This window comes from Chrysemys picta, chromosome 16, assembly GCF_011386835.1.
Source record: "Chrysemys picta bellii isolate R12L10 chromosome 16, ASM1138683v2, whole genome shotgun sequence".
In the NCBI taxonomy this organism is placed as follows: domain Eukaryota; kingdom Metazoa; phylum Chordata; order Testudines; family Emydidae; genus Chrysemys; species Chrysemys picta.
In genome coordinates, this window is record NC_088806.1 from 8792372 (window position 1) to 8807197 (window position 14826).

General features: G+C 48.7%; 1 non-coding gene across 1 annotated transcript; it reads left to right on the plus strand.

The window, feature by feature from the left end:
- Positions 1-2609: 2609 nt before the first annotated feature.
- TRNAF-GAA (transfer RNA phenylalanine (anticodon GAA)) lies at positions 2610-2682 on the plus strand. Its single transcript has one exon. It is a non-coding gene; the product is annotated as a tRNA-Phe (tRNA).
- The last annotated feature ends 12144 nt before the right edge of the window (positions 2683-14826 follow it).

A 14826-nucleotide genomic window follows, 5' to 3' on the forward strand; every position in this document is an offset into this window, starting at 1 on the left:
TGGCTGAGCCGGAGGGCAGGTCAGGCCCTAGGGGAGTGGAAGGGCAACCACAAACAATGCAACCAACTCTGGATCATGGGATACACTGAGCCGAATTAATGCCATAGCATTGTATCCCCTTTGGCATTTGAGGAGCATCTTCAGTGACAAAGGCAGTTCCCCATAATAGTGGCTGACCGGGTTTCTGTTGCCCTTAAACGGCTGGCCGTGGTGGAAAGACACTGAGAGTCACAGCAGAATGGAGGTAGGCGTGGGCTGGTCTCTGGGACCTGGATGGGCCTTGATTCAGTCCTGCTGGTCTCTGATTGAGGGCAGGGAAAGGGTCTTACTGCAGCAAGTGGGAGCAATTGTGTTTCATGTTCAGGCATTGGTATCAGTTCCTCTAGGTTTCTCGTAAGCACATAGGGACATTAGCAGGTGCTCTCAATGAAGGATTAGCCCAGATACCATAATGTGATGGGGTTTGAATTTTCCTTTTTTTTTTTTTTTTTTGTATTTCCAATGGCATTTCTGTCTGTGATTTCGTTTTACTTTATATAACCATGTTTTCTCCTGCATCCGATATTTAACTGAAAGAAGAAGAAAGTCTCAGGAAAGTGGATGGAGGAGCAGGCTGGGTCTAGGGCTGATAAGACAGCGAGAGTAGCAAGTTTTCTGTATTGTTTCCTGCCTTCTTTTTCTTGACTAGTTTCTCTGCTGCACCAAATTTGCCCCTGTTTTTATGTGAACCTGGCTAGCTCAGTTGGTAGAGCATCAAACTTTTAATCTGAAGGCCCCTGGTCAAGTAAAAAAGGGATCTTTTCCTCCTGTGTTTTCCCTCAAGAGGCATGTCTTCGGTACCCTCCCTGACATTACTTTTTTTCTTTTCAGGACTTGTGATTTCCTAGGAAGGGCCATTTACTGCCAGGGACCAAAGGGGCAACTTCCTTGCATACTCACTTGCCTCACAGTCTGGAGGAAGAAAGGCCTCTGGGTTTACAGCAAACTGCTGTATGCCAACTTGTTGAGTAAATACAGGACTGGCCAGAAGCCATAGAGGCCTTGAGCAAGGGTGGGAAAAATTGTCCACCCAGGCTCTTCCACACTGGAAGTCAGTAGAGCACAAGGTGATCCCCACCTGCCCTATGGGGTAAGGGCCATCATACAGGGGTTTGAATCCTGCAATCTAAGTTCAAGTCTCAGTGGGACCTTGGCGTCCCTTAGTTGCCAGCTAACCATACTGGGATTTCCAAAGCTTCATCTTGCTCTCTAAAATGACTTGGGAGCCTATCTTTTGCCCGCTAGCTGTTGTGACTTGAGCGCAAGAGAGGATGTTTGATCCATAAGCCTGGCCATGCCTGGAGTCCTGTAGATAGGGATGCGAGCTGCATTTCCTCTCAGTCCTGAAGCTGGGCTGCAGCCTGGCCTAGGAGGCAGGCCTATTGGTTGACTTACTGGCCCAAAGTCACTAGGGCAGCATTGGTGTTCCCCAGGAATGCTGAAGGGCGGGCCTAAGGGAGGGAGGTTTAATACTCCACCCTATCAGTCAGGGCGGAAGCGGAGGGCTGCAAGAGTGGGCAGGTTGAGGAGCTGGGCCTTCTAGCATTCGGTCGGGGATGGGGTGGGTAAAGCGAACTGGGAGAAACAGTTGCTGGCTTGTGAAGAACGGTTCAGCCGGTGACGTAATTGGACCTTGTCATTAGCCTAAAAAGTTGTGATGCTCAACACCTATCTTTTGGCCACGGGGAATTTCCTCAGCTATGTATTTCACCCTGCTCCACGACTGCTGCTGAGACCAAAAACGATGGCCTTCCACTTCTTGTGGAGCAATAGGATGTCCCCACCTAGTCAGGGAAAGTGTGGCTTTTCTGCTGTATTAGAAGAGGGGTCGGGCCCGGTGGGCTTTGAAGCCTTTTATGGCTCTAATTTTGTTTTTCAATTTTCAGCCGGTGGCTGAGCTGGAGGTCATGTCAGGCCTGAGGGGAATGGTGAGGCAACCACAAAGAAGGAAACCGACTTTTCGGATACGGCCGTATTATTTTTTACCTCACTGGATGCAGCAATGGGTATCGGATGGCTGATGGTGGTGGAAGGGGGAGGAGATTAGGAAACCCCCCTCTAGTGTTCTTCTATTCCCACCTTACATCCTACAGGATTTTCAGTGGGTGGCTAGGTTGAAGGTGCTTGCAGGATGGCTTCATCTGCAACAGTGGCTGCCCTCACAGCAGCAGAGGCCACAGCAGCAAGGCCCCCCCTTCGAATCAGTCTGAACAGAGGTCAGTGTACCACTGGGTGAGACAGGCCAATTTTAGGGAGCTTCCACTGAAGGTGAGCAACTGTCCCCAGAACTTACTGACAGGAGCTTTAAAGTATTTGCAAATGTGCACAGCCGGCATGCGCAGAGCACAGGCTACCCAGGGGCACTGCTTGAGACAATGGACCACCTTCAGACACCAGGTAACCCAAGATCTAAGGCAGAAATGGGGTGAGGAAGCAAGTCAAGCTGAGCAAGGCAGGCAAGAATTCATCTTGCCTTCGTGGGCACTCACAATGATGCCCTTTTTGTGTGCCATGGCTGACAAAAACATCCCAGACAGAGAAGCAGTGGGCCAAAAAAGTGTATTTCAGGTGCTGAAGTAGCTCAGTTGGGAGAGTGTTAGACTGAAAATCTGGAGATCCCTGGTTTAATCCCAGGCTTTGGCATACTCTTTGGTCCCTTTGTGTGCAGCAGTGGGCTGTTTTCTAGAAGTGTAGCAGTACCTTTACCCACCACAAGTCCCTCATTTTGGGACAGCGTTGACATATGCACCGAGTTGGCCCACCTAACCTGTCTTTCTTCTCTTGATCTTTCTCAGCAAGGGGAAGAAAAAGAAGCTCTCCTTCAAGCTGGAGTCAGAAGGGCGATGTAAGGATGACTTCCTGAGTGCTGGCTCAAGTCCTTTACTCTACCAGGTGACCTATCGAAGGGCTGCCACCACTTTCTCCAGGTTCGCCCATCAGTGTGTTCAGAAGGGAGAGGGGTAACTAGTGGTGTTCTCCAACGGTTAGTCCTAGGACCAATCCTATTCAACTTATTCATAAATGATTTGGAGAAAGGGGTAAACAGTGAGGTGGCAAAGTTTGCAGACGATATTGAACTGCTCAAGGTAGTTAAGACCAATGCAGACTGTGAAGAATTTCAAAGAGATCTCACAAAACTAAGTGATTGGGCAACAAAATGGCAAATGAAATGTAATGTGGATAAATGTAAAGTAATGCACATTGGAAAAAAATAACCCCAACTATACATATAATATGATGGGAGCTAATTTAGCTACAACTAATCAGAAAAGAGATCTTGGAGTCATCATGGATAGTTCTCTGAAGATGACCATTCAGTGTGCAGCAGCAGTCAAAAAAGCAAACAGGATGTTAGGAATCATTAAAAAAAGGATAGAGAATAAGATGGAGAATATCTTATTGCCCTTATATAAATCTATGGTTCACCTACATCTTGAATACTGTATACAGATGTGGTCTCCTCATTTCAAAAAAGATATATTGGCATTAGAAAAGGTTCAGAGAAGGGCAACTAAAATGATTAGGGTACCATATGAGGAGAGATTAACGAGACTAGGACTTTTCAGCTTGGAAAAGAGGAGACTAAGGGGGGATATGATAAAGGTATATAAAATAATGAGTGGTGTGGAGAAAGTGAAGAAGGAAAAGTTATTTACTTCTTCCCATAATATAGAAACTAGGGGCCACCAAATGCAGTCAAATGCAGCACACAGTCAACATGTCGAACTCCTTGCCTGAGGAGGTTGTGAAGGCTAGGACTATAACAGGGTTTAAAAGAAAACTAGATAAATTAATAGGTTTCAGAGTGGTAGACCTGTTAGTCTGTATCAGCAAAAAGAACGACAAGTACTTGTGGCATCTTAGAGACTAACAGATTTATTTGAGAAACAACTCTGACATCCTAATCGAAAACACTGACAAAGGAGGTGCTGTCGTCATCATGAATAGGTCGGAATATGAACGAGAGGCTGCTAGGCAGCTCTCTAACACCACATTCTATAAGCTGTTACCCTCTGATCCCACTGAGGGTTATCAAAAGAAACTACACCATCAGCTCAAGAAACTCCCTGAAAAAGAACAAGAAGAAATCTGCACAGACACACCTCTAGAATCTCGACCAGGGATATTCTATATGCTACCCAAGATCCATAAACCTGGAAATCCTGGACACCCCATCATCTCAGGCATTGGCACCCTGACAGCAGGATTGTCTGGCTATGTAGACTCCCTCCTCAGGCCCTACGCTACCAGCACTCCTAGCTATCTTCGAGACATCACTGACTTCCTGAGGAAACTGCAATCCATTGGTGATCTTCCAGAAAACACCATCCTGTCCACTATGGATGTAGAAGCCTCTACAACAACATTCCACACAAAGATGGACTACAAGCCATCAGGAACAGTATCCCCGATAATGTCACGGCAAACCTGGTGGCTGAACTTTGTGACTTTGTCCTCACCCATAACTATTTCACATTTGGGGAAAATATATACCTTCAAGTCAGTGGCACTGCTATGGGTACTCACATGGCCCCACAGTATGCCAACATTTTTATGGCTGACTTAGAACAACGCTTCCTCAGCTCTCATCCCCTAACGCCCCTACTGTACTTGCGCTACACTGATGACGTCTTCATCATCTGGACCCATGGTAAAGAAGCCCTTGAGGAATGCCACCATGATTTCAATGATTTCCATCCCGCCATCAACCTCAGCCTGGACCAGTCCACACAAGAGATCCACTTCCTGGACACTACAGTGCTATTAAGCGACAGTCACATAAACATCACTCTTTACCGGAAACGTACTTACCGCTATACTTTCCTATGCCTCCAGCTTTAACCAGAGAACACCACACAATCCATTGTCTACAGCCAAGCTCTAAGATACAACCGCATTTGCTCCAACCCCTCAGACAGAGACAAACACCTACAAGATCTCTATCAAGCATTCTTACAACTACAATACCCACCTGCTGAAGTGAAGAAACAGATTGACAGAGCCAGAAGAGTACCCAGAAGTCACCTGCTACAGGACAGGCCCAACAAAGAAAGTAAAAGAACGCCACTAGCCGTCACTTTCAGCCTCCAACTAAAACCTCTCCAGCGCATCATCAAGGATCTACAACCTTTCCTGAAGGACGATCCCTCACTCTCACAGATCTTGGGAGACAGGCCAGTCCTTGCTTACAGATAGCCCCCCGAACCTGATGTAAATACTTACCAGCAACCACACACCACACAACAAAAACACTAACCCAGGAACCTATCCTTGCAACAAAGCCCGTTGCCAAATCTGTCCACATATCTATTCAGGGCACACCATCATAGGACCTAAATCACATCAGCCACACTATTAGAGGCTCGTTCACCTGCACATCTACCAATGTGATATATGCCATCATGTGCCAGTAATGCCCCTCTGCCATGTACATTGGCCAAACCGGACAGTCTCTACGTAAAAGAATAAATGGACACAAATCAGACGTCAAGAATTATAGTCTCATTATAGTGTGTATAATTTTTTCATTTTCTCTGTGTATATATATATCTTCCTACTCTATTTTCCACTGCATGCATCCAATGAAGTTGGTTTTAGCTCACAAAAGCTTATGCTCAAATAAATTTGTTAGAGTATATCTATACTACGAAATTCGGTCAAATTTATAGAAGCTGGTTTTATAGAAATCGGTTTTATACAGTTGATTGTGTGTGTCCCTGCATAAAATGCTCTAAGTGCATTAAGTCGGCGGACCACGTCCACAGTACCGAGGCTAATTAATCATTAATCATTAAACACGCTTGCTTTTAAACCATGTGTAATATTTACAAAGGTATACGCACCAGAGGTCCCTTGTGTGCCCTCAGGGTCTGGGAGCACGCCTTGGGTGAGTTCGGGAGTTACTGGTTCCAGGTCCAGGATGATAAACATATCCTGGCTGTTGGGGAAACCGGTTTCTTCGCTTCCTTGCTGTGAGCTATCTTCATTGTCTTCATCACCATCTTCCTCGTACCCCGAACCCGCTTCCCTGTTGCGTGATTCTCCATTGATGGAGTCAAAGCACATGGTTGGGGTAGTGGTGGCTGCACCCCCTAGCATGGCATGCAGCTCCGTGTAGAAGTGGCATGTCTGCGGCTCTGCCCCAGACCTTCCATTTGCCTCTCTGGCTTTGTGGTAGGCTTGCCTTAGCTCCTTAATTTTCATGTGGCACTGCTGTGCGTTCCTGTTACGGCCTCTGTCCTTCATGGCCTTTGAGACTTTTTCTAATATTTTGCTATTTCGTAGTTTACTGCTACGGAGTTCAGCTAGCACTGATTCATCTCCCCATATGGCGAGCAGATCCCTTACCTCCCGTTCGGTCCATGCTGGAGCTCTTTTGCGATCCTGGGACTCCATCATGGTTACCTGTCCTGATGAGCTCTGCGTGGTCAGCTGTGCTCTCAATGCTGGGCAAACAGGAAATTAAATTCAAAAGTTCACGGGGCTTTTCCTGTCTACCTGGTCAGTGTATCTGAGTTGAGAGTGCTGTCCAGAGTGGTCACAATGAAGCACTGTGGGATAGCTCCCGGAGGCTAATAACTTAAAATTCAGTCCACACTACCCCAAATCCAACCCGCAAAAGCCGATTTTAGCGCTAATCCCCTTGTCGGAGGTGGAGTAAAGAATTCGGCTTAAAGGGCCCTTTAAGTCGAAAAAAAGGGCTTCGTTGTGTGGACGTGTCCAGGCTTAATTCGACTTAATGCTATTAAATTTGACCTAAACTCGGAGTGTAGACCAGGCCTTAGTCTCTAAGTTGCCACAAGTACTCCTTGTTCTTTTTGCAGATAAATCAATGGAGGTTAAGTCCATTAATGGCTATAAGCCAGGATGGGTACGGATAGTATCCCTAGCCTCTGTTTGTCAGAGGGTGGAGATGGATGGCAGGAGACAGATCACTTGATCATTACCTGTTAGGTTCACTCCCTCTGGGGCACCTGGCATTGGCCACTGTTGGCAGACAGGATACTGTGCTGGATGGACCCTTGGTCTGACCCAGTATGACCATTCTTATGTTCTTATGAAGGGTGGGGCAAAGCACTGCAACAGAGTTTCTCTAGTGATGTGGTTATCATGTTTGCCTAACACGCAAAAGGCCCCTGGCCTGAAACCAGGCAGAAACATGGTGGTTTACTTTTCCCAGCTCCCCTAGCTGTCCAGCAAGGCATTCCTACTGCTGCCACTGGCCTGTCACTGCGATATCCCCAACCCCTGCATGACAGAGGGTGGTGAAATGAGCTGAGAAAAAGCCTTGGCATCAGTAGGGGAAAGCTAGAGGATCTAGGACAGTCACCTTTTGAAGCCTTGTGGCTTGGCATCCTCTGCCCTGGGAGTTTGGCCTACAGAGGCCGGCTCTTACTGTTGGCCTCCTTTGCGTGACTTGCCAAAGGAGGAAGTGAGGCAGGAATGGGGCAAAAGAGGAAAGTCATGCTGAGGAAGGCAGGGCGGCAGCTAAGTGCCTCAATGTGGCTAAGTGTGGATAGTAGAGTGCCACCACTCATTCTGCAAAGCCTGGGGAGGTGCAGTTGGCTGCTTGGAGGTAGAATCCTGTGCCTGCCTCTTGGCTTACCAGGGATGGCTACTTGCAGCCCAGGAGAAGGTGGATTGTTCTGGGTGAAAGGAAGACAAGCAAAGCTATGGGAGGAAATTTGGGTGCGGGGTGCAGGCTCTGCGCTGGGGGAGGGGGTTGGTGTGCAGGAGGGATGGCGCTTACCCTGGGCAGTGCAGCTCCCAAAGTGACCGATACACACAACCCTTCAGCAGCAGCTCCTAGGTGGGTGGGGCCAGGGGGTCTCCGTGGGCCGCTGCCTGCAGACACTACCCCCAGAGCTCCCATTGGCTGCAGTTCCTGCCCAGTGGGAGCTGTGGAGTTGGTACTCGGGGCAGGGGCAGCACATGGAGACACTCCCCTCGCCCCAGGGGATGCTGGGACATGCCGGCCACTTCTGGGAGTGGCACGGAGGGATGGAGGTAGAGTGGGCAGGGAGCCCCCTTAGTGCTGCTGGCACATCTCTGCACACCCAATGTGGGAGGGGAGCAGAGGGCCCCCATGTGCTGCCTGGGGTAGGAGCAGTGCACAGAGCTGACTCCCCTCCCGGGTCTATTACAGGAGTGGGTGGGTGGGTGGGTGGGGTCTTTTGGCCTGAAAGGTGCAGCAGGTCGGACTAGATGATCACACTGGTTCCTTCTGACCTTAAAGGCTCCGTGTCTAAAAGGGAGAGGGAAGTAAAGGGAAAAAAAATTAAATATAAACCAAACATTGTAATACCAGGATGACTCCAACTGCTCGTTGTATAGTCCTGGCTGTTTCTTCCTCCGATGTGTGTTTAATGACCTGCTGGGATTTGGGACATTGATTCTCTCATTCCATTGATAAACTGATACAATGTGACTGAAATTAAACCAATTCCCAGGGGAGAAAACATCACATGACTGTATTGGCTGGGAATTGAACCCACATCAACTGCTTGAAAAGTAGCTATGCTCACCACTATACCACCAATGCATTTGGTGACAGTATTGCTCCTATTTGCCACTTATGCTTGCCAAATGACTCACCCCCTGAGCTAAGGAGCTGGCTGGAGAGGCTGGAGGCAGCCTGTCAGCTATGAGTAGAGACAGGTTCCCAGAGTGACTGACAGATGGGGACATGGGCTCTACATCCCAGCCTAAGGTAGCTCCAACCCCATCTCTGCTCTCAGAGAAGGGAAATGAAAATTAATTACCATAATGAAAAATTTTATCCCAGAAGGAAGGAGACAGCTCCTTTTAAAGCACATTTTGTGTTGGTTCCTTCTACATACAGATGGTTTTGTTCCTGATGATGCCAATCCTTGGGCTCTGCCCAGATAAGGAATGATTCCGGATGTCACTCAAGTGAAGAAGAGAGATGATTTTTTGACAGGGACAGCTACCTCATCTTAAAGGTGTTTGTCTGTCACCTTCTAATCTAGTGGGTGCTTGGTACATGCAGGCAGCCCCCACTCCTGGATCTCTCCTGAGGAAATAAAGTTTCTACACAAAATCCCAAAGCTTTTCACCAAAAGGAGGGAAAGGAAATGGTCACAAGATGGAGTGAGGACATAAGGAATGTAACACAACCCCGTTCTTAGGGGTAAGCCATTATTTTTTGTCAAGGTCCAAAATTGTTGGTCAAGGTCTAGTCAAGGTCCAGACTCCAGCATAAATAATAATAAAAAATAACAATAATGATGATGATGATAACAATAAGTAAATAAAAAGATTTTGGGGTCCATTCAAAAGCGATTTGGCCTGCCGTCTGCCTATTGATTACCCTGCATTGACTCTGAGAGGTGATTTATCTCCACTCTCTTGGATTTGAAGAGCTAGTTATTATTGGTATCCCACCAGGCTGAACAAGCCATGTTATCGACGGTGACACTAGGAGTGAAGGATTGAAGGATTATATCGTATTATAAAAAACTGTAAATAAGGATGTAGTCTGAGCGTAAGTGTTCTGTTCTGAAAGGCTGGTTTGAATTCCGAATGTTCTGCTAGAAATGCTCCCTGGGACCTTGGCACTCCCCAGCAGGAGTGAAAGGAGAAACCCCCAACTCTGCACGTAGCTCCAGGCTCATTCATCACAGGTGGGGGGAATTGACTTATTTGCTGCTGAGAAGGGAGCTTGGGCAGTTCTCTGGGAATGAAGGTTCCCAGCCTGACCCAGCTGCTTCATTGTCCCCTGGGGCTCTGCAGGCTTAGACTGTTCCTGAGGATAGGCAGCTACTCAGGGTACGTCTACACTATGAAATTAGGTCAAATTTATAGAAGCCGGTTTTATAGAAATTAGTTTCATACAGTTGATTGTGTGTGTCCCCATATAAAATGCTCTAAGTGCATTAAGTCGGCAGACCGCGTCCACAGTACCGAGTCTAGCGTCGACTTCCGGAGCGTTGTACTGTGGGTAGCTATCGCACAGTTCCCGCAGTCTCCGCCCCCCATTGGAATTCTGGGTTGAGATCCCAATGCCTGATGATGTAAAAACAGTGTCGCAGGGGGTTCTGGGTGCATGTCATCAGGCCCCTCCCCCTCAGTCAGAGGAATGGTAGACAATCGATTCGCACCTTTTTTCCTGGGTTACCTGTGTGACGGGTTGGATCACAGAAACCCCCTTGGGAGCTGCCACCCGATGTGCAAAGACTACCCCTGCTCCTGTTTTCCTTGCCAGCTCAGGACTCCAGCACCTGTCTTGCTGAGCCAGCCACTCCTGTCTGGCTCTAACACAGATCCAGGGTCTGAATCACTTGTCCCAAAGCTGCAAGTTTACCTGAAAACAGCTCACAGTAGTGTGCTTGTCTTTAGCACTCAGATGCCCAACTCCCAATGGGGTCTAAACCCAGATAAATCCGTTTTACCCTGCATAAAGCTTATGCAGGGCAAACCCAGAAATTGTTCGCCCTCTATAACACTGATAGAGAGATATGCACAGTTCTTTGCTTCCCCAGGTATTAATACATACTCTGAGTAAATTACTAAATAAAAATGATTTTATTAAATACAGAAAATAGGATTTAAGTGGTTCCAAGTAGTAACAGACAGAACAAAGTAAGTCACCAAGCAAAATAAAATAAAATGCGCAAATCTATGTCTAATCAAACTGAATACAGATAATCTCACCCTCAGAGATGCTTCAGTAAGTTTTTTCTCAGACTGGACACCTTCCAGGCCTGGGCACAATTCTTTCCCCTGGTACAGCTCTTGTTGCAGCTCAGGTGATAGCTAGGGGATTCTTCATGATGGCTCCTCTCTCCTTTGTGTTCTCTTTCACCCCTTTATATATCTTTTGCATAAGGCGGGAACCCTTTGTCGCTCTGGGTTTCCACCCCCCTCACTGGAAAAGCACCAGGTTAAAGATGGATTCCAGTTCAGGTGACATGATCACATGTCACTGCAAGACTTCATTACCCACTTGCCAGCACACATATACAGGAAGACTAACAGGTAAACACAGCTATCTGCAGACAATGGTCCTGGTCAATGGGAGTCATCAAGATTCCAAACCATCATTAATGGCCCACACTTTACATAATGACAATAGGCCCTCAGAGTTACATTTCATATTTCTAGTTTTAGATACAAGAGTGGTACATTTATACAAATCAGATGATCACACTCAGTAGATTATAAACTTTGTAATGATACCTAACAAGAGACCTATTGCATGAAGCATATTCCAGTTACATTATATTCACTTATCATATTTTTTTTAAAACCATATAGACTGCACAATGTCACAACCTGTGCAGACAACATACCACGGCAAACATGGAGCCCGCTCAGCTCAGCTCAGCGTCACCATATGTCCTCTGGGTGCCTGCAGACATGGTACTGCATTGCTACACAGCAGCAGCTAATTTCCTTTTGGCAGTAGATGGTGCAGTGTGACTGGTAGCCGTCATCAGCTATCTGGGTGCTGGCAGACATGGGGCTGCATTGCTACACAGCAGCAGCAGCTCTTTGCCTTTTGGCAGTGGATGGTGTATTATGATTGATATCCGTCATCATCGTATTTCTCAGTGAGTTCAATCAGAGGCACCTGGGCAAACATGTTTTGTCTCCTGGCCTATTGAACCGTCTTGACGATGATGGCTAGCAGTCGTAATACAGCATCTTCTGCCAAGCACCCAGAAGATGCCGATAGCCAACAGTCATGCTGCACCATCGGCTGCCAGCTTAAGATGTAAAAAATAGATGGACCAGATTTGTTCTGTATTCATTTGCTTTCCCCTCCCTCCATGAAATCAACGGCCTGCTAAACCCAGGGTTTTGAGTTCAATCTTTGGGGGGGGGGGCATTCTGTGTGACAGTTGTTTGTGTTTCTCCCTGATGCACAGCCACCTTTGTTGATTTTAATTCCCTGTACCTGTAAGCCATGTCGTCACTCGCCCCGCCCTCCCTCCATCAGACAGTAGTTTCACGCCTTTTTTCAGCCCAGACGCCATAGCACTGGGATCATGGAGTCCGCTCAGATCACCGCGGCAATTATGAGCACTATGAACACCATGCGCATTGTTCTGGATTATATGTAGAGCCAAAACATGCCAAAGCAAAACCAGGCAAGGAGGCGATTGCAGCGATTGCATCGCGGCGATGAGAGTGATGAGGAAATTGACATGGACATAGACCTCTCACAAAGTACAGGCCCCAGCATTGTGCAAATCATGGTGTTACTGGGGGAGGTTCATGACGTGGAACACTGATTCTGGGCCCAGCACAGACTGGTGGGACAGCATCGTGTTGTAGGTGTGGAACGATTCCCAGTGGCTGTGAAACTTTCACATGCGTAAGGGCACTTTCATGGAACTTTGTGACTTGCTGTTCCCTGCCCTGAAACGCCAGAATACCAGGATGAGAGAAGCCCTAACAGTTGAGAAACGAGTGGCGATAGCCCTGTGGAAGCTTGCAACGCCAGACAGCTATCGGTTAGTCAGGAATCAATTTGGAGTGGGCAAATCTACTGTGGGGGCTGCTGTGATCCAAGTAGCTAACGCAATCAAAGACCTGCTGATATCAAGGGTAGTGACTCTGGGAAACGTGCAGGTCATAGTGGATGGCTTTGCTGCAGTGGGATTCCCAAACTGTGGTGGGACGATAGGGAACCCATATCCCTATCTTGTCACCGGAGCACCAAGCCATGGAGTACATAAACTGCAAGGGGTACTTTTCAATGCTGCTGCAAGCCCTGGTGGATCGCAAGGGACGTTTCACTAACATCAACGTGGGATGAGCGGGAAAGGTACATGATGCTCGCGCCTTCAGGAACTCTGGTCTGTTTCAAAAGCTGGAGGAAGGGACTTTCTTCCCGGACCAGAAAATAACCATTGGGGATGTTGAAATGCTTATCATTATCCTTGGGGACCCAGCCTATCCCTTAATGTCATGGCTCATGAAGCCATACACAGGCAGCCTGGTCAGGAGTCAGGACCTGTTCAACTATAGACTGAGCAAGTACCGAATGGTGGTGGAATGTGCATTTGGACATTAAAAAGTGCTCTGGTGCAGTTTACTGACTCAGATAGACCTCAGCGAAGCCAATATTCCAATTGTTATTGCTGCTTGCTGTGCGCTCCACAATATCTGTGAGAGTAAGGGGGAGACATTTATGGCGGGGTGGGAGATTGAGGCAAATTACCTGGCTGCTGATTACGCGCAGCCAGACACCAACGCGGTTAGAAGAGTACAGCAGGGCGCGGTGCACATCAGAGAAGCTTGGAAGATGAGTTTTGTGACTGGCCAGGCTATGGTGTTTGTTTCTCCTTGATGAACCCTCTCACCGCCCCCGCCCCCCCTCCCCCCCGGTTCACTCTACTTCCCTCTAAGCTGTCCAGAGCGGTCACAATGAAGCACTGTGGGATAGCTCCCGGAGGCCAATAACGTCGAATTCAATCCACACTACCCCAAATCCGACCTGCAAAGGCCAATTTTAGTGCTAATCCCCTCGTCGGAGGTGGAGCAAAGAAACCGGTTTAAAGGGCCCTTTAAGTAAAAAAAAAGGGCTTCGTCATGTGGACATGTGCAGGCTTAATTCAGTTTAACACTGCTAAATTCGACCTAAACTCGTAGTGTAGACCAGGCCTTAGTTAGCTTTCCTGGTGTAGCTGTCAGTGCAGGAATATCCCATTCTAAGGGCCTGAGTTCGGCCATCAGGAAAGGCAGCAGCTTTGCTCCCTCCTTCTAAACAGAGCTCCAAGGGAGTGGTTCTCAGCCAGGGGTCCGGAGCTCCCTGGGGGGCAGTGAGCAGGTTTCAGGGGTGGTGCGCCAAAATAAACCAGAAAGCGGGGGTGGCGTTAGACTTGCTGGGGCTCAGGGCAGAAATCTGAAAACTGAGCCCTGCTGCCTGGGACTGAAGCCAAAGCAACTTAACTTCATGGGGGCCCCTGTGCTGTGGGGCCCTGCGCAATTACTCTGCTGGCTACCCCCTAATGACAGCCCTGGCTTTTAATCAATTGGACATGCAGAAAAACAGTTGTTTTGGCACGATTGTGCTGTGGAAGTTTATATCATGTTGGGTGGGGGTAGGGTGACCAGAAGTCCCGATATTATCGGGACAGTCCCGATTTTAGGGGACTTGCCCGCGTCCTGACCTTACATTGGTCGGGAGGTCTGGTCACGCTATATGAGGGGGACTGTGGCAAGCTGGCACTGCCAGCGCCACTCACCTTTCCTTCCTGGGCACTGGGGCAGTGCACAGCTGAGCTCTTGGTGTGACAGCGCAGCCCGGCCCCTGCCCCGGGCACACAGAGAGGCAGTGAGGAGGTCTCACTCCGCTGCATGCTGCAGTGGGGCGGGGCTTGTAGACTCCGACAGCAGGCAGCGGGCGCCAGGCAGAGAGCTCCCCCATCCCCCTCCCCTCGACCCGACTCTAGAAAGGTGCCAGAGGCACTGGGAGGGACCTGCCTGCTGGATGCTTCCTGGGAGCTGCTCCAGGTAAGCACTGCTGGGCTCACCTGGCCCCCTGGCAGGTCCCTCTGGGGGGGCTCCCCTCAGACCCACTGCCCTCAGCCCCCACCTTGACGCTGTTCCCTCAGTCTCCCCCGCAGTCCCCCCTGTTCCTCCCACCCTCAATCCACTGCCCTCAGCCCCCCGACCCTGTTCCCTCTGCCTCCCCCACAGTCCCTCCCTTCCCCCGATCATCTGACCCGACTCACTGCCCTCAGCCCCCACCCTGACCCTGTTCCCTCAGCCTCCCCTGCAGTGTCCCCTCTGTGTCCCCCACCCTCAATCCACTGT